Consider the following 26,314-nt stretch of genomic DNA (forward strand, 5'->3'; position numbering starts at 1 on the left):
TTTTTGAGGCAAGGTTACTCACTGAGCCTGCATCTCACAGATACTGGATAGCCACCATCTCTGCTGTCCAACTGTCCAGCAACCCTGGGGTTAAGTAGTCACTTTTCTCTGCTAGCATCTTGAGATCTGAATTTCTTCCCTACACTCTGTAGTCAGTACCTCACCTAATAGGCTGTCTCTTTCGCCCACATACTCCAGCTCTGAAAGTTTTATAAGTTAAGCCACAGAAGGAAGTTGGATGAACGAAGAATCCCTTTTGAGATATAAAAATGTTCATATCAGAACAAGACAGGGCAGTGAGCAGAAGGGAATAGAGCACAATATTTGATGAAGTGAGGTAATTATCATTTATGAATGAGGAAATTCAATGTTTTCTTAAATTACTCAAATTAAACCTCAAATAAATATTTGAAGTTCTCCATCTAATTCTGCTACAATGAAAAATTGAACCTCATTACCTCTGGATTTACACTGACTCTAATTTCTAAGATTATATTTCAGAAAGGAGGAAGGAACATTTCTCACGGGGGGAAAAATGGATCGACGTTTCTTCATGTAAAGCAGTGTGTGTTATATTTTACAAACAAACTGCCACCCTAAAACTTCCCTTTGAGGAAAATTTCCAGTCAAAATCACCACACATATTTTATATAACTCATAGACACAAACTTGCAAAATAAGTATCAATAATTTAAACACGTGATTGTTATGCGTCTCTAATAACAGAAAAGGCCAAGCACACTTTAAGATGACTTCTTAAATCAACTAGAGGATATTATTCACTTAAAAATAATTCCCTGCTCTAACAAAGAGTACCCAGTACAGTGTCTGCGTGATAAGTTCCCTTGTTTCCTATCTGTAATTTGATTCGACTTCTACACTTTGCCACTTGCGACAACTGCCTTAAGCAACATATCAGACTCCTTTGTTAGTTTCTGTGTACATAAAGAAAAAAATCAGATCAGTACATATGTATGCATGGCTGCCCTGCTGAAAAGCAAGTTGAAAGCAGTTTTCAAAATAGAAGTCTTTACGAATGTAGTTCAGGGCTGGTGCTTACATACCATGGATAAGGCCATAAGTTCCATTCCCAGTACAACCAAAATAAAATAAGACAAAATAAAGTAACATTTAGTCACTATGTGTGTGAGTGTATGTGTGTGTCTGTATATGCATGCATATAAGTATGGAGACATGCTTGTTTATATCCTATATGGAGTATATGCAGAGCCCAAAGATGGGCATTTGTGATTTCCTCTATCGCTCTTGACTTTATTTCCTTCAGACAAGGTCTTATTCAACCAGTAGCTCCATGCCAGTGAGTCTGTCTAGCCAGTGAGCATTTGGGATCTGCCTGTCTCTGCCCAACTCCCTGCTAGGGTTATTAGTATGCTCAGGGGATACTGAGAATTCTAACTCAGGTCCTCAGGCCTTCGGAGCAAACACTCTTAGCCACTGAGATGCCTTCTCTAGCTTCACATCAGTGTATTCATGGTCACTCCAGAGCTTTGATCTAAAGCTGGAAACTCAAACAAAAACAAGCACGTATACAAACAGGATGCTTCAGCAAGAAACAGGAAGGAAATGTTACTTAGTTTTGCTACAAGAAGTAAGTAGAGAAGATTACCAAAGACTAAATGCCAATCTCCAGAGTGGGAACTGGTCATTCCCCTGTTTAACTAATTAACTATATTCTAGACACTGTGGTGATCTTTTAATAGAACTTCCTTGAAGGAAATTAATCAAACAGATGATTATATAGGCAAGTATGTTTATTTGCATGCCAGCTAACATCTCAGTCTTAGGGGTTCTGAAGAGGTATACTGGCCTCTTAGGATCTCTGAGAAATCTTTTAATCAAGAGGCAGGTTCAATCCCAAAGCCACAAGACACAATTAATTATACAAGTCTCTATTTTGCCTTTTCAACAATGTCTACTAAAATCCAATGAGACAGGTGCCTTTGGAAATACTACTCATATGAAAGTTATATTATCTTTCATGCTTAGTAAGTTCTTACCTGATTTAATGTCAAGTCATCAATGTAAGATTTTCATGTTGAGGGGGTTGGGGATTTAGTTCAGTGGTAGAGCACTTGCCTAGGAAGCGCAAGGCCCTGGGTTCGGTCCCCAGCTCCAAAAAAAAGAAAAAGGAAAAAAAAAGATTTTCGTGTTGGTTTCTTTGATGGCTTGACTGGATATTTTTAATTTTGTCAGTGTCTTGCTAAGAAACCCTGGTTGGTCTGCTATAAGCTGTATAGCCATGGTATCCTAACCATGAAAATTCTCCTGTCTTGTCCTCTCAAGAGCTTGGATTTCAGGTGAGCCCCCAAAATCTTGGCTGCCCATGAATTTTAGTGCCTTGGTATGGGGAACTCTTTTCCCTGTTTTATTCCCTGTTTCAGACTTCTACCTGTGGGAACCATGTAGTTTTGAGTTATAAAAAAATCCATTGTACTGGTGGAGGGAACTGTTAGTATAGTTCTTGTGGTTCCCAGAGCTCCAGTAGTGGGCCACGGACCAGACTTGTTCTATCAACATACATCATCACAATGATTAATGCATCAGATACTAGTGCATCCAGTTGGTCCAGTGCATGGTAACCCTGAAACTTTATTTACATAACTTGATAATAGAGTTACTGAGAAGCAATGATGGAGTGTTATAGGTCCTGTTGAATAAGTTATTATGGCCTGGAAAAACAGAAATGATGAAATCAACACAGAGAAAGACACAGCCACAGTATGGAGGCATGTAGGAACTTTTAGTTTCCATGGCTCAATGAGTGTTAAGATTTGAATACAAAATGTCCTATAAGAACTCATGTTTAAAAACTTGGACTCCAGATGCTGGTGCCATTCCTGGAGGAAATATAATCTTTGAAAAATATGGCCTTACTAGAGCAAGTATGTCTCTGGAGTCTGGGCTTTGAGATAATAGCCTGGTCCTGCTCTCTGTTTTCTGTTCTTATAGAAAATGAACAGTCCCAGTTCTATACTTGCACTGCCATGAAGAAAACTGCCACCACGCCTTCCTTGCCAGGGTGGACTGTATCCTCTCAAACCAAAAGCCAAAATAAGCATTCCTCATTTGAGTTTGCCTTCTCAGTAATATAGCCATAGGAATAAACACACACACACACACACACACACACACACACACAGGCACAGGCACATGCACACACACACAATCATAGTATAGTACGGTAAGAGTTTCTGAACAACAATAACAACAACAAAAACAAGAAAAGGAAAAGGGAGAGAGATACAGAGAGGAAAGGAGGGAGGGAGGAAGGGAGGGAGGGAGGGAGGGAGGGGAATAAAATGTACAGAGGAATAGTGGGAAAGGCCAGGCATTTTTGGATTTTCCCATCCTTAACCAAAACACAATTTCCATTTGATAAGACAAGCCAACTTCCTTTCCTCTCTCCATAGTGGCATTTGGATGAGAACAGTAGATCTAATCTCCATAATTAATCTGCACCAACTCCAAATGCTGTCTAATCTCTTAAATGTTTTGTCAAGATAAATAGAATAGAAAATTGATTCACATCCCAGCCTTTTCTCTGAGTTAACAGAAATTGAAGAGTGGCACAGTAGATAGAACACTGACAATAGATGGAACATTGATGATAGAATATTGAAAGTAGATAGAATATTGACAATAGATAGAACATTGACAATTGTAAAACATCGACAGTAGAGAGAACATTGACAATAGATAAAATATTGACAGTAGATAGAATATTGATAATAGAATGTTGACAATAGAACATTGACAGTAGATAGAATATTGATAATAGAATGTTGGCAATAGAACATTGACAGTAGACAGAGTGTTGATAATAGAATGTTGACAATAGAACATTGACAGTAGACAGAGTGTTGATAATAGAATGTTGACAATAGAACATTGACAGTAGACAGATTATTGACAATAGAGCATTGGCAGTATGTGGAACATTGACAATAGATAGAACCTTGACAGTATGACACAGAAGCAGACAAGAGAGCAGTTTAATGGAAGCAAAAGGCTCAGCAGGGAGTAGAAGGCCATGATCCATAAACATGAGAAGTCCCCACCTTGGATCTGAGACTCAAATGGTAAGAGTTTCCTTTCATATCTCTGTACCTAAACATACTGTCATATGTTTAGGTTCATATTGTCAACTTGACAGGATCTACAGTCACTTAGGAGATAAGCCTTTGAATATGACTGTTTCTTAGGTGGGTTAAATAAGATGGGAAGAAACTCTAAATATGGATGACAGTATCCCATGGGCTGAGGTCCTGGACTGATTCGTGAAGGAGAAAGCAAACTGAACACCAGAAATATTTCTCTCTGCTTTCATCCTCTCAATGCAGTGACCAGCTATCTCCAAGCCCCTGCCATGAGGACTTTTTGCCATACACTCTAAAATCATAAGCCAGAATAAACCTTCCATTTGGTTGCTTCTTATCAGGTATTTGGTAACAGCAATGAGAACGACAATGGTGCAGTGACAAATGTGTTCACACACCAAGAAGGAATGAAAATCAACACAGACAATAATACAAGGCATCTTCACTCTGTCGTTGGTGCTCTGGGAAGGACCATGTCAACCATGGGCAACAGAAGATGAGATGGTCCACATAGAATCTGAGAGAGTAGCTGATACGAGGTTGACACCAAAGGATTGTTGGGTAGCAGCAGTGATGGGGGCTGTTCATGATGTTGATGACAGTTGAGAGGACAGTGGCAGGATGGGTTGGGAGGGAAAGAAGAAGGGTAGGAGACAGGGAGGGAGGGACATGTGGACGGAGGGAGGGAGGGAAAGAGGGAAGGAGAGAAACAGCTTATTTGTAAACTGCTTGCTCCACCAGCCTTGGAACCTGTGTTCAGTCCTCAGAATTCATGTAAAACTCTCTGACACAAAGGCATGTATCTGGTGCTGAGTAAGCAGAAATACCCTAGGATTTTTGGACAGCAAAACTAAGTCACCTGGGGAGTACCAGGCCAGTGAGAAGCCTTATCTCAATAAACAAGGTAGACAGATTCTAAGGAAAGATACCTGAGATATCTATCTATGTATCTATGTATGTATCTATCAATCTATTGATCTATCTGTCACACACATGCAAGAGCACCCGCACATGCTCAGGCTCAATCTCATGCACCTGTACCCCACATACAGGCACATACACATACATACATGCACAAAGAACTTCTCACATTTACCATGGGTTCCACCTTCCTCAGTTCCCATCTCCCTGGTATATGCATAGAGTTGCTCTGTATAAAACCTAGAGGAGCTTGTACAGGGACAGGAAAACATCTTCCAAGGAGGTTACCATGTATTTCCCACATGGCTAACACTGATATTAAAGACGGGGCTGGAGATTATTTTTTTTCCTGAAACCTGCATCCCTTTCACTTTCTTGATATCTCTGAAGACACAGACGTGTCACCAGGCTAATGAGCCAAAGGAACATAACAGAACCCAGAGAAGAACTGTGGGTGTGGCAGGAGCAAGGCCCTTGTTTGAGCTCTACAAACAAGGAAATATTTCACCCCCAACCATGACCCACCTGCCTTGCTAGGTTGACAGGTATTACCACAGGCAAAAGGGCAAAGCCTTGATGGTTTCCCTGTGTATGTTTCCAAGTTAAATAAATAGAGATTCCATAATGTAAATCTATACAGGATGAAAAATGTAGGCTAGGGGACTTCATAATTCTTGGCTTATGTTTTTTCTAAAGTAAAGAAAGAAAGATGATAATTCTCAAGATATCTTGAGCTTAGACATACTTTTGCTGGTTATCCTAATCCTCAGAATATAGTTGATGTGACCAAGTTAATTGTCAACCCAACAAAGAGTGTATTCTCCTGGTAAACAAGCTATTGCCATGCCCGTGAATCGTCTTCACTGTCTTAGCTGAGGTGTGGGACTGATCTTAGTTGTGGGCAGATCCATCCTCTGGACAGGGGATCCCAAGTTATTCAAAACTGAGATAGCAAGTTGGGCACCAGATAGCATGTGTTCCTTGCTCTCTGCTTCCTTACTATGGCTACAATGTGACCAGCTGTTTCAACTCCCTGCTGCCTTGAATTGCCTGCCATGATGGACTGTACCTTGAACTGTGAGCTAAATAAACTTACTCTGCGTTAAGTTGTTTTGTAAGGGTATTTTATCATAGCAACAGGACAAGAGCTCAGTTCACTAATCAGGCTAATTAACATTCCCAACCAACTAAGCAGGTAATCAAGCCACTGCTTCTTAGTATTGGTCAATGATATATCACACCAGTGTAGTCACTAATGGCTGCATCTGGGACCAGTGGTGATTAAGGGTTTCTTAGCTCTCACTTGGGTTCCCTTTGTTCAGTACAAATGGGTTGCTATTTGCCTCCTTACTATTAGAATCTTTTAGGCAAAATCATTTGTATTGCCAGTAATCTCTTCTTTCTAGAGAATTTGGAGTGCTCTCGTACAGCTGACAGTAAGAGGATGTGTGGCCTGGGTGGTGAGTCTGCCAGTGTAGAAGCACACACCTTACCATTGTTCTTTCTTATTCAGGGACTGCAATTTAAAAAGAAACTAATATATATATATATATATATATATATATATATATATATATATATATATATATATATACTAAAAGGTAGTATTATTTACCATGTTGATAAATGAACCACTGTTTTAAATCATGGGTAATGAAATATGAGTTGTAGCCTTATTTGTCTATATATGTCTGCATGTGGGCAAAGATTCATGAGTGGATGGTGCATGTGCATGTGCTTATGTGTGCGCGTGTGTGGTTGCATGTTTGTGTGTGTGTGTGTGTGTGTGTGTGTGTGTGTGTGTGTGCATACAAAAGAAGTCCAGAGAAATCTTCAGTTCTAATCTCTCAGATGTTCTCCAATCATTTTTTGAGAATGACTAAGCTTCTCATAGGCCTGGAACTCACCAAGCAGGCTACCCTGGGCCCCAAGGAGCTGTCTGGTCCCCACTCCCTAGCTGAGATTTCAACTGTGCACCATCATGCTTGTATTTTTACTGTGGGTTCCAGAGTATCTTACTGACACAAGCACTTGACCAAGTGAGCCATTTTTCCAGTCCTATCTCAATCTCCATATACCAGAGACTCAATTCAAGTCTAAGGACATACTTTAATGATTTTCATGTCAGCCAAGGATAACTCTCCTTGAACAAAAATAATACAGAAACAATCAAACAAATAAAACACTTCAGTTTTTAAAATTTTACTCAAAGAAGATTAACTCGTTTGCTATCAATGCCTGAAACTAATGTTCTATCAGTTTGTTCTTTGGCCTCAGGAACAGTAAACACTTATGCTTTGTAGCTGCCTCTTTTTATTTGTTATCTACACACTCAGGAGCATGGCATGAAGGCAGCCTTCTTTCTGCAGCTTGGAAGACCACCGCTCTTGCTGGGCCAGGCTGTGCAAGTGGTCTTCCTGTAAGGAGACAGAAATAAGACAGCTTGTCCCAGCTTATGTCCACCTTGACAGTTTCAATGAAGAACCACTCAGAATGAAAATGATAGACATGTCACAAAGCACATCAAGAGGACTTTCATGACAGCTGTCTCCAGAGAGAGTGTCTACACACAGGAAGGAAGCAGCTATCTGAAAGCACGAAGACCATTTATAAAGGACATTATCACCATCAGACAGACATAGCTTGTGGGTCATCTCAATCAGTATCTCTCAGGTCATAGTGAAAATACCTTTGTACACTATTTGAAATGCAGAAGAGAAGATGTTCACTTTAAAAGATGATTTTCCTTTCACTATAACGATAAACACGGCCCATAAGCCTAGCTAGAATCTTCCTGATGCTGAGCTGCCCCACCTGTACTGGTGCATATGAAAACTGAGAGAGTCTGGAGGAAAGCTCCAGCTGTGATCAGGCTTAAGCAATGATCCTGAAGTTGTAAAGCTTTCCAGTCAGAATCTGCAGAGGAGCACCTGGTGGACTGTGAGGCATGCGTGACCTCTACTGGTTCTAAGTATGAAGTCCAGGTTTTTATTTACTTGTGCTGGAAATAAATCATCTTCTAAACCCTGTGATAATTCTATAAATGCTTTGTGCAATTAGCCGACAGCCCTATTCCTGTCAACACAGAATCTGCATGAAGGAGTTGGGGGGAAATGTGCAGTGCAGCATCCATCATGGAGCAGCCTCTCCAAAGTACATTGTGGTTAGCAGGTGGAATTTTCTGGAGCTTCTCTTCAGAGATGGGTAACATGGCAGAGAAATCTCATGCACACGCTGTTTTTCTTGACCATTGGCTTTCTATATATTCCTTGACAGTTAAGTTGAGCCCACATGATCTATTCTGCCTGACGATCAATAGAAGTATCACTTGGCTTCATTGGACCAGCTTATACTAGAGTAGGTATGAGCCCTCTATCTGTCATCCTGCTGACATCACTATCCTCTGAAGATAAGACAAAGAGGTTGAGGATGTGGTTTAGCTTCTGCTGTGCCTTTTTAGAATGCACAAATCTTTGTACTGAATCTCCAATACTACATTTTGAAAAAACTGGGCATGGAAATTCACACCTATAATCCAATCGTTCAGGAGTATCCTAAATAATAAATCAACCACAGCTCAGGGTTCAAGGACACCATGGGATACATGAGATCCTGTCAAAAATACACAATAACTAAAGGCTTCAGAGAAGGAAAAACCCTGACTCCCAATATCTTCTCTGGTAAAACCATTGCCTGGAGAACTGTTGTAAACTGTGCCAAGCTTGTCAATATTAAACCACCCAGGTATCTTCATGACACGGTAGCCATACTGAACTGTTTCAAGGAATACAAATCATCACTGGGACACAAAACCAGGAAATCATGGAATGCTCACTGTAATTGAGTTCCCATGGATGTCCCAAGATTTAAGAAAAGACATGTTTCCACACATGTGATGTTTTTCAGGAACCAGCTACCTGCCCTTCCTCTCAGTAACACAGAGATCTGGCAAACAAAGCACACACTGCCTCTGCATGATGATGTGTTATCCCAGTCCATATAATGAGTAGAATCTACATCTGCACTTGGCAATCATGTTCATGAAACCCATCAATGGTAAACATTCTTTGAAGGATGGTTCATCTTTGTCCTGGACATACAGAACAATGGAATCTGCAATGTTAGCAAGTCTATGAGTCTCTAAGGTGTGAGCTGGGATTAGGGAGAATCATGGTGGGGGAAGCTGGGGGCCATGGGATGAATTAGGACAAATACATAAAAGGTTGCTTATCCCTGCAGTTCTGTTTCTCTAGGATTTAAGCAGCAAATGTCTACCTTTATACCACAACATGGTGCAGAGTGATAACTGCTTTCTGGGGGGATGGCTCAATGGAGTCTGCTGTTGTCGCACCCCTCTACAAGAATGCATTCTCCCCTGTAGTAACTGGAAATATTCCCAAGATGTATATAATTTCATGGATGGTAGAACACCAATTTCACAGAACTTAAATGGCACAACCATGTCATGCTTAAATTATGCAAAAATAAGCTTCATGGAAGGGACAAGGGAGGCGCGGGCTGAGAGATGTGGGGTGTGCTGTCATCTGCATGCAGCCAGATGGCCCACGGGGCTTCCGGAAGCATCCACCTAGCAAAGGAAGAGGGGAAGAGGCTTCCAATAACACAAGCAGGCTGCAACGTTCTCATACAGCTTTCCTGCATGTGGTGCTGGTTAGGGTCTCCGCTGATTTGAGACTTGCCTGGGGGATGAGGCAATTCTGATGGTGGGTGCCAGACCAGTTCAAAGACAGAGACGTGCTCCTTCTCATGTGCTTCTAACATGGAGGGGATAAGGGTTAGCACTGCTGTAGCTGTGGGGCTTACTTGAAACAAGTCCCAGTAAAGCACACGCCCCATGAATGTTTTCTGAGAATACGTTTTCATATATGGTCCACTACACCTCTTCAAAGGTGGGATGAGCCTCTTTTTTCCACAGTAGAATTCATCTAATATACAATAAAAGAAAGAGTTTTTAAAAACAAAAAGCTATGTGATGTCAGTAAGAAAGCTCAGCGGGTAAAGGCACCTGTCATTATGTCTGATGGCCTGAGCTCAATCCAGGGGACGTACATGGTAGAAGGAGGAAACCAGGTGACGATGTCCTCTGACCGCTACACTTGCACTGTGGCCTATGCACACCCAAAAGCATGTACACAAATAAACAAAAAATGTGATAGAATTGAAACTAAAAACACCTACCAACCGAGGCAGGGCCAACTGAGGCAGGGCCAACTGAGGCAGGGGATTATTTTGGACATACAAGGGAAACAAAACAAGTAGAGTCTGTGTTGAACGTTTATGTTCTTTGGATAGAAAAAATAGGATGAAAATAAATCAGTTTAAATTTTTATTCCTTTGCTGTTTTTATTTCGGGGAGAGGGTCTGCTCTTTGTGGCTACTCTCTTACCTCTGACTTTTATTTTACAAGAATGATTATAACACTGCAGCCCAGGTGTGCTGGCTTGAATAGGAATGACTCCCATAAGTGTTATATATTCAAATGCTTGGTCACCAGAGAGTGGAACTCTTTGGCAAGGATCAGGGTGTGTGGCCTTGGTATGTCACTAGGTGGGCAAGCTATGACACTAGGGATAAGCTCTGACATTTCAAAATCTCAACCATACTAACTAGTGCTCTCTCTCTCTCTCTCTCTCTCTCTCTCTCTCTCTCTCTCTCTCTCTCTCTCTCCCTGCCTTGTGCTTGTGGATCATATGTAAGCTCTTAGCTAGTGCTCCAGTACCATGGATGCCTTTCTGCTGTCATTCTCCCCACCATGATGATCATGGCCTCTACTACCCTCTAGAACCATGAGCCCCAGATCAAATGTTTTCCTTTATAAATTACCTTGCTAAAGCAGTAGAAAGTAACCAAGACAACAGCTGGCCTGGAACTCACTTTTTAGCCCAGGTTAGTCTCACACTTCCATCTCCCTGTGTTAGCTTCCCAGGTGATGGAGTTTGGAGCCTGTGTCCCTATGTCTGCCTTAAAATAGTGACTCTTGGACAATGAGACCAACATACACACAATTATCCCTTTACATTTCAGGATGTTTGACATGTTCTGGAAAGAACATGGATGGCTTTTATTTCATGAGAAAATATCTGGGATTATTTTACTATAAGAGGGATTTTAAAAATTAAAAGAAAGAAGAAAAAGAAAGAAACCCCAGGACTTTGATCGACTTACTCAAAATTCTTTGGACATTATTCAATTTACCTAAAGTGCTAAAATTGATCAATAAACCCGTGTTCCCTCCAACCCTGTCCATTCCTTCCCAGTAGAACTTCAACTCTGTTACAACCCATATGTGGCACAAGCTAGCAGTGTTTGTTTTTTGTGTCTGGTTTACATATCTTGGTGTTCTATGCCCTGATTCACCCATAGTGCTTCAAATGGTAGGACACTCCCCTTTCCCCTCCCCCCTTCTCATGTGTGTGTGTGGGGGGGTGTGCGTGCTCATGCACGCTCACTCATGCATTATCATGTCTGTGCATTCCTGTGAAGGTCAAAAGGCATCATCCTCAGGGGCACCTTTGAACAGTGTCTGTCGATAGCCTAGAGCTCACCTTTTAGAATATATTTCCTGGCCAGCGAGACTCAGAGTTCCCTGGAGTTACAAGTATGCACTATCACACTCAGCAAAGTTGGGCATGACCTCAGCTGGTTAGGTATGACCTCAGCTGGTTGGGTGTGAGTTCAGCTGGTTGGGTGTGAGCTCAGCTGGTTGGGTGTGACCTCAGCTGGTTGGGTGTGACCTCAGCATGCTTGGGTGTGACCTCAGCATGGTTAGGTGTGAGCTCAGCATGGTTAGGTTTGAGCTCAGCTGGTTGGGTGTGAGCTCAGCTGGTTAGGTGTGAGCTCAGCTGGTTGGGTGTGAGCTCAGCTGGTTGGGTGTGAGCTCAGCTGGTTGGGTGTGACCTCAGCATGCTTGGGTGTGACCTCAGCTGGTTGGGTGTGAGCTCAGCTGGTTGGGTGTGACCTCAGCATGCTTGGGTGTGACCTCAGCATGGTTAGGTGTGAGCTCAGCTGGTTGGGTGTGAGTTCAGCTGGTTGGGTGTGACCTCAGCATGCTTGGGTGTGACCTCAGCATGGTTAGGTGTGAGCTCAGCATGGTTAGGTGTGAGCTCAGCTGGTTGGGTGTGAACTCAGCTGGTTGGGTGTGACCTCAGCATGCTTGGGTGTGAGCTCAGCATGGTTAGGTGTGAGCTCAGCATGGTTAGGTGTGAGCTCAGCTGGTTGGGTGTGAGCTCAGCATGGTTAGGTGTGAGCTCAGCATGCTTGGGTGAGACCTCAGCATGGTTAGGTGTGAGCTCAGCGTGGTTAGGTGTGAGTTCAGCTGGTTGGGTGTGAGCTCAGCTGGTTAGGTGTGAGCTCAGCATGGCTGGGGATCAAGATTGGGTCCTTGTGCTTTCAAAGCAAGTTCTTTACAGACTGAGCCACTCCCAGTCTCCTAACTACACACTGTTTCTGAGATAGGAAAGCAGTATTGATGCTATCCTGTTGCATTGGTGAATGTGGAGAGTACTCTAAAGAAAGAAGTCAATGAAGATATAACTTGTGCTTAGTGCATGCAGACCACCTAGCATTTCCCCTGCCTTCTCCCCTCAAGAGACAAAGTGAACAGTTCCAGGAGACATGGTCTTTTAAGGGAGGCTTCTGCTTCCACGAGAACGGCTGCTTCTGAAGCCTCCATGATGCAATTATTGGGCTGGACAGCTCATGGTAATTCGTTTTAGGGGACTTGACTATCATGTACTATTTAGGATGGTCTTCCATTTCTTCCTCCAGGGCCCTCCATCAACTTCTAGGACAGCAATAGAGAATCCCGCCTCTAGCCTGCACAGCAGCCCTTTATCTCACCACAGTCAGCAGGCTTGCTTTTCAAGGACAGAGGCCATTGCAGTCCCAGAAGTAATTGATAGCTCCATGCTTCCTTCCACTGCAGCAATTTCGAAGATGGCACAGGGCTGATGATGTTTGCAGGACTAAAGTTCAGGGGGTTGGCCCAGGCCAACAATTGATTGCTTTTTGATATTCCTTCTCCTCTGATACTTAAGCTGGGAGAAGGGAAGGGAAACCATCTGCCCTCAGTGGCTGCTCAGACAAATTAAAGTAAGTAAGTAAGTAAGTAAGTAAATAAATAAATAAATAAATAAATAAATAAATAAATAAATAAATAAATGATATGCTTAGCCATACCTGTTTTCCTTTTAGCTAATTAAAACAGTGTCTGGCGCCAGGCAATGGTTTCTTGGTTGCACACTGCCACCTACTGGCTGTTTGAGCCAAGACACCAGCAACCCACCTGCTCTGGTAAGATAATTAGCATGCACATGCCCAGGTGTGTTTAGATTCAGAAGTTAAAATAAAGCTATGAAAACATTCAAACCGCCCTGAAGCTATAAGGAAATTCAACGACTCCCACACTGCACAAATTAAAATCCAGACATTTAAAGGGGCCACCGCAGGCTTGTCAATAATAATAACCAGCATCACTCCTCTTTCTCTCTCTCTCTCTCTCTCTCTCTCTCTCTCTCTCTCTCTCTCTGTCTGTCTGTCTCTCTGTCTCTGTGTGTGTGCATGTGTGTGTATGTGTGTGTGTGTTTGTATGTTTATCTGTGAATGTATGCAAATGTAAAATGTCTGTAATACTACCTAACATGTATATTAATTTGAACTTCATAACTTGAATTATATTCAAAGTGATTCACATGGCAGAAAATATATGAAATATTTTCCATAAGTGACATATTATACCTATGTACATGTACATGTACATACACATACACGCATTATGTGTGTTACATACATATACTGTGTGTGTGTGTGTGTGTGTGTGTGTGTGTATGGTTTGGTCTTGTGCTCTCCCAATGTGCAGCAGGCTTTAGCTATATATGCCCTCAGCACCTCAGAATGTCTTTTCTAATGACAGATTTCTGTATAACTACAAGTTAGTTACCATACTTAAAAATGAACTTTATAGAAGGTTTATGCCCAGCAGCATCATGTCTCAAAGGATACTTAAAGCCTTTACAATATTAATCCCAGCACTGTCTTTAGCTCAGTCCCTTTTGTCTCTTTTACTTTACAAAAGCATTTTCTTGGTAGCTTTTTTTTAAATCCAGATCTGTGTGATCATGCGAGAGAATGTGTGTGTGTGTGTGTGTATACACATGCATGCACATGTGTGCACATACATATGGAAGCCAGAGGTCCATGTTAGCTGTCTCTTTCTCTACTGCTTTTCGTCTCATATCTTTTAGACAGTGTCTCTCACTGTACTCCTCAACATGCTTAGAAGAGCTGGCCCTCAAGCCCAGACTCTCCCATGACTGCTTCCCAGCTCTCTGAGTACAAGAGCATACCTTCTTCACACGTAGCATTCTTACATTGCTGCTAAGGATGCGTCACAGATCCTCATGCTTGCATGGCACCACTCTACTGAATAAGTCTTATCCCTCTGTCCTCACTGTTTGGTTTTGCTAGGCTGCCTAACCAGCAAGACCCAGGGACCTGACCTCTGTGTCTGCAGTCCTGGGAGCAGAAGAATGCACTACCATATACATACCACCTTTCTATGTGGACTTTAGGGCTCAAATTCACGTCCTCATGCTTGTGCGGCAGGCACTCTGCCAAGTGACCTATGTCTCCTTTCCTTTCCTTCATCCTGCTTTGTTTTGAAAATACATTGTAGAAAGTTCATACTGGAGCACCACCGAGACAATGCTATGCTCCACCAGTGAGCTTCAGGTGGGAACACTTTTGCCCCTGTGGGACATATGCCCCTCTCTAGTGACAGTCTGGGGGTTCAAAATGGGACAAAGGGAGACTCATGGGTAGAGCTCAGGAATTCTGCCATGCACTGGTCTCTACTGGCAAGCTTAGAGCTTGAAACACAGGGATGAAAAACATGTCCAGTATAATTAACACCAAATTCCCAACTACTTTCCCTTTCCTAAAATTGAAGCCCTTTCTTCCCCCAAGCTGCTTTTTTTTTGGCTAAGGTCTAAATAGAGCAATAAAGTGGTGCTCAGAAATGGCGCCTCTTGTGCCCACCTTTCAGAACTGCACCCAGGAACTTACTCAGAACAAGGGTGCTGAACTGGTCTGTCAGCAGCGACAGGCAGCAGGCACTCGCTCAGTGATGCATCTTGATGCTGTTCACTCACCTCACAACTGTGAGGAAAGAGTTACAGAGAGATATGTTATATGACTAACATAATCACGTGAACACCAAACATTTAATTTACTTGACAAAAGTGTGTTGGGGGCAAACTGGCTTTATGTCCTGACTATGGAGAAGACAGAGGAGGGGTCTTGCTCCTAAGTAGCGTTGTTGGTTTTTTACATATTTAACCAAATGACTAAAATAAGTGCATTCATTATTTTGATTGGTTTTCCTGCTGAACGTCTTACGGAGATGGAGGCCACTCATGACTGTACAACCCCGCTCTGTCAACAAGGCCAAATGTTGCTCTTCATCTGCCTCTGGGCTGTCCGGTTGCATCGCCACATCTTCCTGTGGGCAGGTCGCCACCAAGTAAGCAGAGTGCAGCTTTAACCAAGGTTGGGTGAAAACAGAGGTTTGGTGGCTCGATTTGACATTTTCTCTAAGTTACTAAAGCTCCAATTAGCCTAAACCTGCATCTGAATTTATATTGTGACGTTTGCATGGGAGCTAATTGAATTCTGTCCTCACCACAAAGGTCCAGAATATTCAAGCAGTCCGTTCAAACACATACAAATAATTATGTAAATATACTTTTAATATGAGAACACTTACAGAATAGTGTATCTAGCCTACGTGCTGTTTTTTTTCTACCTTCCATGGGGAAGCACAACCATTTAGATTAAAATGATAAGGGCGTTCATCAGATAGTGCCTGCCATGGCCTGTTTCCTGGTAAATCTAACTTGCACAGTGGAAAAGCAGAATGCACGTCTAAAGCCCAACATGTATAGTTACTGTAAATGAGAACCTACCACCTCATCCATGAAGAGGTCAAAGAAGATGCAGAGACGAAGGGAACCAGTTGCCATAGTTACAGTCTCATCAGTCCCTGAGAATATGAGAAACTCCACCCTAATTGCAATCTGGGTAGTTTTTTTTTTTTTTCTCAACCAATGTTGAGATGGTGATTCTTTTTCAACCCCATCTTAAGAATGAGGATATCATCACAAGGCAGACAGAGCAGATTCCTAAGACGTCTTTAATTCAGCCTCATGAAGGAATGCACTGAACCATGTTCCAGCCCAAAGTCTAAACTCTGAACTGCCCAGCCTGGCCTCTCACATACAAACATTGCTTTAATGGGCTCTGCGAGTGTACCAGGCAAAGCTCAGAAAGTAAACGCTGAGAAGTGTGGCTTTATGAGAAGGGTGCTTGTATTCACTCAAAAAGAGGATTCTCTCTCTCTCTCTCTCTCTGATAAATTAACAATCCACATAGAGAAATGAGAAGCAGAAGGATGGGAACTGACACATACAAACAGGAAGAGCTTGGCTTCCTCGGGAAGCATGAGGAATGATGTGCATCTCCTTGGATGACTGGGTTGTCAGTTTGTACTTAGGTGGTTCACTGTTTCTTCATTCCCAGTTCTTGAGCTGAGGGTGAACAAAGCAAGTTGGAACTATTCAATCCATTTATACCCAGCACAGACAAATGACAAAGCTACCTCCTGAAAGAGAAGGGACCACTGAAAGTGTTTGCCCTCAGATAGAGAAGCAGCATTATACCTATAACATCCATCTCAACCCCAGCGGGCCTCGCATCTCACATCAAAGAAGCTTTTTCTTGTACTCGGAGAAACTGCTGTAGACATCTACAACTGGTTAAAATACAGGGAGTAACTGTAGGCTTCCCAAACCCAGGCGGTTCATTTCTAACACAGCCCATATACCTAAGACTCAGAGAAACCTCAGAAGGGACAGAAATAATGTAAGAGTCAAAGAACCTGGAAGTCTGCTGCTACACAGTATCCTCTGGGCATAACAGGGAGATTTCAGCTATGGAGTATCAACACTATGGTTGTATAAAGAAGAAATGCATAATAATCACATCAGTTGATGTGATATGTATGGGAGGAAATTTCCATAGTCCGCCCCTAGATGAAGACTTGTAGGCACTCAATGGCTTCTGAAAGAGAGAAAACCAGTTTACTTCAGGAACAAGCTCCCAATGCTAAGCGGCTAGTCATAAATGCATGCATATACATACATCAACTGGACTCAGTAGGACATACGTATCTCTGTGTATGTATATCTGCACATGTATGTATGTAATATATATATGTGCATGCATATACATGCGGGTATAATGCATATATACATGTGTGTTCCTGTATATGTACATCTGTATGTATATATGTGTGTGCATACATGTGTATGTACATATATGTATATGTGTGTATATGTATGTATACATATATGCATGCATATATACACATACATATACATATATACATATACATATGTATAAAGAGGTCATGTATTCTAGAAGGAGTAGGAAGAACACCAAAGAACTGGATGTCAGAGAGGGAACACAGAGGGCTAGAAATGATGTAATTATTCTGCACTCACGTGTGAAATTCTAAAAACATAAATTTAAGAAAATAAGACAAAAGAAAACAGAACTATTTCTTTAAATTAATGAGACTAGAAAGAATAATCCTGACATAATTATGAGGCTTGGGAAGGTAAACTGAGTCCAAGCCCTGAAGTGACTCAGTGATACTGAGAAAAGCCCTGACAGGTTGTCCCCTCCATTGTCTCCTCCGTGACAGGAACACATGTGCTATGCACCCAATGTAACATGGCTTATCCTCTGGTCTCCTTGCCTTGTGCTCACTGAATTCCTCTCAGTGGCCTCCTATCAGCTATAATAAACTTTAGGACACTGTCTGGCAATATCAAACTGCAAATCTTCCACAAATAGACTCTCAGATTAAATGAATTGAAAACAGCGCTATTCCTCACTTATTAAAGACTTGCTTGCTATTCTGTCTGCTGGAAGCTCCATTCTCTATCCGTTCTCCATTCTCCATTCAGAGAGATTAGCGAGCGTGCGAGCAGTGCTGGAGACAGAGCAGCTACACGCAGAGAATGGTTTGAAATGGAGATTATATTCTCACAGTGTGATTTGTTTCTGCTCCACAACACGCCCTGCAGCACCGCCCAAATCACTTTCATTTCAGACGGGAAGAGACTTGAGTTTCATTTGGAAACACCCCTATAAGCCACTGGGCCACCAGGCTTCAGCTGGCCTTCTGGATGAGCTACGCAGCAAGCCCCATCACCTATTCATGGGCAGTGATTAACTTCCAGAGCTCAAACGGGAAAAGCGAGAGCTGCTCTCAATCAGTTGAAACCTCTACTCTGGCTTAAAGGATTCCTCTCATCCATTCCGTGCATCTTGGGCCTTAGATGTGGTATATATTACAAGTACATCATTAAGGGAAAAGCTAGCCTATGATCTTTCCTCCAAAGATAAGAGACTTTGTTATCGGAAAAACCTCTAGGGATCTTTTGGTTTTTATTGCTGTGTTACTTCTAAAATTTTGTTTTAATTGGCAAAATAAAGGAAAGAAAAACATAGATTGAAGTACCATTTATCATATAACTATGACTTCTCATTGTAACAAAACCACTTGCCATAGACAAGTTGAAGAAGGAAGGGTTCATTTCAGCTCACAGTGTCTGAGAGTTTAGTCCATCACGGACATTAGCAAATGCTTGGCAAGGGCAGCTGTACACTTCACAGCAAGCTGGGAGCACAGAGAAAGAACGTTAACATATATCCAGCTTTCCCTTTTCTCCCTATTTATTCTGCCTGGGTGCTCAGCCAGTGTGTAATAATTTTCATACAGACCACATAGTGAAAATGTATAGGATAAAAGGAAATATGTTAGTAAAATGAATTTCATTTCTTCTTCCTGCCTTTCCCGGGAGAAACGTATGGCTGGTGTCACATATCTTCTGCACCAACCTACAACAGATCTTCTATTTGTCATGCTCAACCTGTCCAATAACATATGACAACTCTTCCCTAAAATTATAATGCACTAGAAGCATTAGATGGTTCAGGTGGGAAAGTGCTTGTCCCACAAACATGAGACTCTCAGGCGCCCATGTAAGATGCCGTTGTGGAGGGGTGTACCTGTGAGCTCCTCGCTGGAGATGTGGAGAAAGGAGGATCCCTAGGGATTGCCTGTCAGCCAGTCTAGGCAAATTAGAGAGAACTGAGCTAAATGAGATACCCTATATCCAATATGAGCTGAAGAAAGATAAAGGAAGAACTTGAGTGGCGGTCTCTGGCCCCTGCTCACATATGCACACACATTTGCATGCCTACACATAGAAGTACACAGCATTTAGTGGGCAAAAGTCATTGGTAGGCAAATTGTTGCTGTTTCTTGTTCGATGTCCCTATGTATTAATCACCTTTGATGTCACAAGATAAATACTTCACTACCTTTTAAGTGAAGGAAATAAAGCAAAGATTCCCATAGCCTGTCAGTCCATGGATTGAACTATCCAACGCTATGGTGGCCCAAACTTTCCCTAATCAAAGCCAGACTTTTAATGAGACTTGATCTTTGATTGAAAGGGTTAGACTGTATAATGAACTTCTGGGTCATTACACTGCTCGAGGCCTAATTTTTATTTAATTCCAGTTCCCTGATGTTTGTGGTATGGAGTTCTTAATTTATGTTGGATCTTTAAAACTTTCTCTTTTGGGTCTTTGATGTCAGTTGCCTTTTGGGGGCAATAAGTCCATTTTGAACTTAAGCGTGATAAAATCAAAACTCCCGTCTCCATAGAAACATACCATTTTCTGTCTATATTTTTTAAAGTATCCACGTTCCTATTGGCCTTTTGACCACTTATTACAGAAGGACTTTTAAGTAATGCAAAGTGTGTTAAGTGTCCTAAATTTGGGGGAGGCCTGGATGAGCAATGGACTAGCTGCTATCTGGTCAAGCAAACTTTGATGCAGGATGTACCTTGACTACCTGTGTTATTCAGGGTCAAAGTCACCTTATGCCTTGTGGTGTGAATTTGTTATGTGTCTGCATGCCAGACATACATGTGTGCACATGTATGTGGTATGCACAGAAAAGTGAGTTGATGTCTAGACAGGGTCCAGGACTCTGCATGAATATGGCAACCATCCCTGCAGGCCCTTCCTACCCTATGCATGCCTCCCTGCAATGCTACTGCAATCCCCTGCAACGTACCTGATGATGGAGAGATTGCTTTGGCCAAGGGCCCATGACCTGACCCTTGTGGGGTGGGAATTATCCGTGCATTGCAGAAACAGCTTGGAATGTATAGGAAAGTAAGAGAATTTGGGATCCTTTAAATCTTGGCGGGCCTCTGTCCAAGGACCCAGTGACTAGAATTTCCCACTCTTTGTGTACTAGTCTCAAGCATAGCTACATGATTAAGAAGCCTCCTCAGGTATCCTCCCAGCCCTTTGTAACATGGTCAAGTAGAAATGGAAACATGTATGAATCACATGTGTCTGGTATGTACATGTAAATGCATATTCTGTGTGAACATGTGTCTGCATATGTGCCCAGCAGTGCATACACATGTGCATATATGGTGTGTACTTGTGTAATATGTGGACATGAGTGTAAAAGTGCTTCATACATTTGCTGTAGGTGTATATTCATGCTACACAAGTATGTGTACTTGTGTGAGGTGTGCATATATATGCACATATTGTACATGCATGTAGGTATGTTTGTGGGAAGCCCATGATTGATTTTATAGGCTGTTCAGTTCTGTTAGAGAATGATTCAGTTTCTCAGAGATGCTACAACAAATTATCATAATCACAGCCTAGGGAATTTCCCTAAGGTTCTGGAACCTGGGTGCCTAAAACCAGGGAATCAGGAGAGAGCTGATCTTTCTTTGCTTTTTCTGGCTTCTGACAATGGTGCTCTATTGTGCGATCATTGGACTGAATCCTCATCACTCTGGCCACTGCCTATATCTCCATTATTGGTCCCCTCTTCTTCATGGACCCAGTGTCTCTGAACCACACCCTACCTGATTCATGGCCACCAGAAGTCCATGAAGCTATTATGCACCTGTGTGAGACACTGTCAGAAATTAAACTAAATACCTTTATTGCTTTCCTCCCTGCCTTTCTCTCTCCTTCCATTTCTCCATTTCCCCCTATTCTGGAGCATTCTCTCCCCTCAAGAAAACAATCCTTAGTTTAAAGCAAAAAACAGAAAATCTGCTAAATATATAATCTCAAATGTTCTTCTCAAACATCTACACACACACACACACACACACACACACACACACACACAGAAAAATCAGACAGAAGTTAAGCATGACTGCTTGCTGCTAATCCATGCCCTAGAGAGACTGAGGCAGGAGGATTGTAAATTCATGGCTCGTCTGTACTCCATAGCATGATATATTACAAGAAGTAAAAGAATTAAAGAGAGAGGGAAAGAGGGAAAAAGACAGACAGACAGACAGACAGACAGACACAGAGAGAGAGAGGTACAGACAGAGAAAGACAGAGAGGGACAGTGAAAGGGAAAGCCATGTGATGGATGTATTTATTATATTGCTTAAAAATTACTTCACAATGCATATGAATATTGACCTAATATGCTCATGCCTGAAGTGTACAAAGATTTTTATTTTGTAACTATCCATCAAGAAATCTGGAAATAAGCTAAAACAAGTGCATACCAACAGAGAAAGCCTGGTACATTGATTTTTACAAACTCTCCACCCAAACTTCAGAGGCATGTGCTGCTGTGTACCTGTGCGCAGATGCAACATCCCAGTGGTACACCTCCCCCAGCCCTCTCCCAAGTTCTGCTGATGTTGCCTTAGGTCCCATCAAAAAATCATTTCAGCAACCTAGTTGCTGAGATGGATGGCATCATCTCAGAGGTTTCTGACCTTCATCAACAGGAAAAAAATTCAGCTGAACTCTGCAAAAGCGCCAGGACAACATAAATCACGTTTGGACAGCCTGTGCTTTCTATCTAACACGTGAAGACACCCAATCATACATCGAGACTGGGATAATAAAATGTACCAACAGAACAGAAAGAAAAATTAATTAGCGCTCACTCTGCTCATCATGTAAAAAGAAACTGGCTTTTTTTTTTTCCTATTAAGAAAAAGAGATGGCAGAACTGTCCTAAAAGAAAATAGCTTGCAGTTAATTAAGCATTTCTTAAATACATTTTAATTCAGAGTTTAGAGAAAAAAAGCATCACTAAAAATTATACAAAGGAATAGTCTTGCTTCTCTTAAGCAAAATAAATGGTGAATGAAAACAATAGCTGTAATTAATAGCATTAAAATGCAAGCAACTGAGCCCCAGTTAATATGTAATTGTGGAGAGAAGACAAACCATGCTTTTAAAATTAAGGAATCAAAACATAGTCCTGTTAATCTGAGGCTGAAGTCAAATTGCTCATCACCAGAGTGGAGTCAATAGAACAGGCTTCTCTGGAGTTCATGCAAGGATACCTGACAAAAGGCTTTTATTTGTGAGATCTTTAAATCGTGCATTATCCATGAAAACCTCTGTGCTTTGATTGGGTGTAAGTCTGTAGTATAATAAGAAAAACAGACATGCTCAAAAGATGGGATATATGAAGAAGAGTCTTCTGCTCTACCTTGGGCTAAAAGTACAGGACCTTTGGATTTGTTTCAGTCACAGTTTGACATGTTTGGTGACAGGAAGTGTCTATATATAGCACATGTAGTGCTGCTGCCATCCCTTTATTCTCCTCAAGCATCTCTAATCAAACACACACTCAATCTTGATAATAAGAGAAAAAAGCATGCACAGTACATATAGTGTTGCTCCAATTCCTTTACCCTCTGGAGATATCATTAATCAATAAAACATCATTAGTTCCGGCAAAAAAATTATCCATATGTAACACATAAACCACTGCTCCTACACCTTTACCCTCTGCAGGCATCCTTAATCGATCATGCGTTTGATCATACAGGAGCCCTATTCTCACTTTCCGTCTGCTGTTACCAAAAATTAACAAGTTTGAGACCAGATTTTGGCACGTCCATAACCAATCAGAATGGAAGCCACTGCAAGGGTGCCTAGCAACCCTCTCTGCACAGCCTTATCCAGACTGGAAAAATCTACAAGATGCCTGAATTCTCAGTAACTGGGAACTTGAGATACTGTGGAAGCTTTGTTATTTATTTTGCTGTTTACTGACAGGTCCCACATGTACCCTCTCTGGTCTCGCAAAAGGGTAACACACTGAGTCTATGTTAAAATACAGACGGAAAGTAGGGCGGCAGTAAACTGGACAGTGGTACCTACTTGCAGTCCCAGGTAATCTGAATCCTGAAAGAAGAGGGTCTTGAATCTCAGGCAAGCCTGGGCTGCAATATTATTAATCAAAATTAACAATTTTGAGACCAGATACAGCTATTCAGAATCCCTGTCTCAAAATTTCAACAAAACATCATAAGCTAATAAGGTAACTCTGGGAACACAACCCGATGCCCAGCCAAAAAAGCAAGAGACTCAAGCATGTCAAGGCATGTCACCAAGCCTTTGGTGACCACAGAAAGTGTCCCATCTTTATTTCCATGTTCTTGTGGGCACTTGAAGAACTAAACAGCCAGGAAGCTGCCAGGTTTGGCGTTCAAACCTTGGCATTTGAGAACCTGAGCTAATAGGCATTCTGCTAGACCACAGTTCTGTGGAGTGGCTCCTCATAACCAGCCTCAAGGACAAAGAGGTGCATGTATCTGACAGCCCACTCCACACTCCACCACTGCATACTGTGGGGTACATCTTGGCTAGCAGCTCTGCCAAGTGTGCCCAGTGTTCCTCATCAGCTGACACTTGGGTTTCTGGCCCATGAGGGATTATGGAACTTGATACCACAACCCATAAAATCTCCATCAGTTTCACAAAATTCCCTAAAATACATGAAAGAGAGATGCCCCCTAACATCTCATCCTCAAAGTTACGAAAACTCAGACGTAAAAGACAGGCACCCAAAGGCATCTGGTGCAGAGATTCTCTAATCTATAAAACTAACTCCTAGTCCGACTGGAAAGGCAAACACTGGCAGTGACCATCCACCCTGATGAGCCTGAAGTGCCCATGGATTTATGACTGGGACAATACCTTGGTGTGAGTGGATGAGAGGAAACAGCCCAGGAAGGTGTCATGGAGTATTGTTTTGTAATGGCCCCAGCTATTTCTGCTCTGTTGAGAATATCTATGAAGGTTTTTATGTATGAAAGCTACTCATATGCTAGAAGGAGTTATGCTTGAGTGCTGTGCACTGATTTTGTTTGACTTTCTTTCCCCACAGGATTGTATAATAGGAAGTGCAGCCTAGTGGTCATCAGTCAATGCCACACTCTCACCTCTCCCTTCACTATCTGAGGGATCCAAGGAATGTTTACCAATCCCCTTCCACCTCTTGTCACATTCGGGGACATAATTATCTGGCCCACAAGGCTCTTAGCAAATGTTTGATAAAAGATTAAATATGAAAGCACTAAAAACTGCCCATGGCATTCTATAAGTGTCAACTAGATGCTGATGTTATTATCTGTTTTTTTCCTCTTAAGGGAAACCATTTACAGGGCTGGGGATGAGATCAGCAGGTAGATACGTATATTGATATGTCTAGCATACTTGGCCTCCTGGGTTAGATATCCACTACTACATAAAACAGAGATAGTGGCACTCACCTGTAATTCCAGCAGTGAAGGGATAGATACAGGCAGGTCAGGAGTTCAGGACTGTCTTTGGCTCCTCTGTGAGTTCAAAACTAGTCTGGGATCCATGAGATGCTATATCATGATTATTTCTAAATGGAGGCAAATATCAGGCTGTATGCATTTGGAATTAGCTATGTATGACAGCAATGGTGGCTGAGGACAAGTCACACCCTTGGAGAACCAGCTTGAGATACAAAATGTGAATGATCAGAAAATTCTGGGGACATAGAGAATACATAGATGGCAAGATCATGAAGGAGCTGACAAAGTCCTGAACAAGCAGAAGCAGCAAATGGATAGACATCATATGGTCACGAGAATGTGTTTAATCCTCTGATCCCTCTGCAAGACTTTACAAGAGTGCATGGATTTGTATTCTGTGCAAGGGATTGTGGTACTCTTGTACTTATTGGGCTTCCTTAGACTGACCTGACCTACTTTCTTCTCATCTTCAAGCTCAAATTCTGTTTTCTATTGTATCCGGAGTCCCAGGTCTTAGGACCACCATTCATTTGTCATGATGCTTGGCACAGATATCTACCTTTGTACCCATTCTAGGATTCCACCTGTTGTGAGGCTTTTGTGGGAAAATATAGGCAAACATCTACTCAAACTAGATAGAATGCAATGACATACCAAATAAATAATTTGACTGAAATCCAACAAGTCAAAGTAAAGGGATTGTCAAGTTTATTCATGGAACATTAATGAGATCGCTGCATCAACAAAAAGACCACCCCAGCATGGGTTAAGACTCAAGACTTCTTCATCCTTAGAGCTCTGATCTATTTCCACTACAGGACAGGAATGGACCTTCCATACCTGCCAAGACAGCTGATCAAAACTAATTGTCTCTCTTGTACATCATGGGCTTGCAGAGATATATTCTGAGTGGGTAATGCTAAGCAGAATAGATCAATGTCTCTAACCATCACACATTCAAGCTCCCACAAAGGAAACTTGAGCTATAACTTTCAGAACCACCCAAATTCTTCCACACAATTGTCTAGCAGATCAAAAGCTATTTAGCTGCTCCAGGCCAGGTACCAAGTGGGAAGTGGAACCCCTGCCTGTGTTTACAGCCTTTGACAAATGGTCTCTTGTCTTCTCCTGACAGACTCTCCGTGACTGATGCAGGAGCCTCTATGCTCATCACCAGAATCACTGTCCTCATCATGGTCTGAAATTCAGATGGATTTTACACCACAAATAAAAATGAATTCAAATGGCTCAGCTCCCCGAGAAGGAGCACAGGTGCTATGATGTAATGCTTGTGCATCTGTACACAGCCAAGGAGGGGTGAGGTGAGATGGGTCACCTTAGCTGAATCCACATCCCTCCTTTGTCATTCCTCTGTGGGGAGGCATCATCCACAGTCCAGTATCAAGGAGTGGAGCGCCACACTCCGTATGCCTATAGTGTGTTCCAGTGGTATCTTACAAGACAAAGAAGGAGATGGAAGGGCCCCTTCCTGATGGGGATACAGCCTCAGGAGCGCTGCTAATTCAT

At 42.1% G+C, this 26,314-nt stretch overlaps 1 protein-coding gene and 1 long non-coding RNA gene across 34 annotated transcripts in view; one reads left to right on the forward strand and one right to left on the reverse strand.

Annotated features, from left to right (window-relative positions):
* The window catches only part of Rbfox1 (RNA binding fox-1 homolog 1), a 1,541,605-nt gene that overhangs the window by 891,235 nt on the left and 624,056 nt on the right, over positions 1 to 26,314 (reverse strand). The window lies entirely within an intron of this gene.
* On the forward strand, positions 3,988 to 26,034 carry LOC134480751 (uncharacterized). Of its 2 annotated transcripts, XR_015631436.1 has the most exons (5): positions 3,991 to 4,100; positions 12,828 to 13,151; positions 13,254 to 13,352; positions 15,460 to 15,579; positions 25,923 to 26,034. It is a non-coding gene; the product is annotated as an uncharacterized LOC134480751 (long non-coding RNA). The 2 variants fall into 2 exon arrangements; XR_015631435.1 differs by lacking the exon at positions 12,828 to 13,151 and having other exon boundaries at positions 3,988 to 4,100.

This window comes from Rattus norvegicus, chromosome 10, assembly GCF_021556685.1.
Source record: "Rattus norvegicus strain SHRSP/BbbUtx chromosome 10, alternate assembly SHRSP_T2T, whole genome shotgun sequence".
NCBI lineage: Eukaryota > Metazoa > Chordata > Mammalia > Rodentia > Muridae > Rattus > Rattus norvegicus.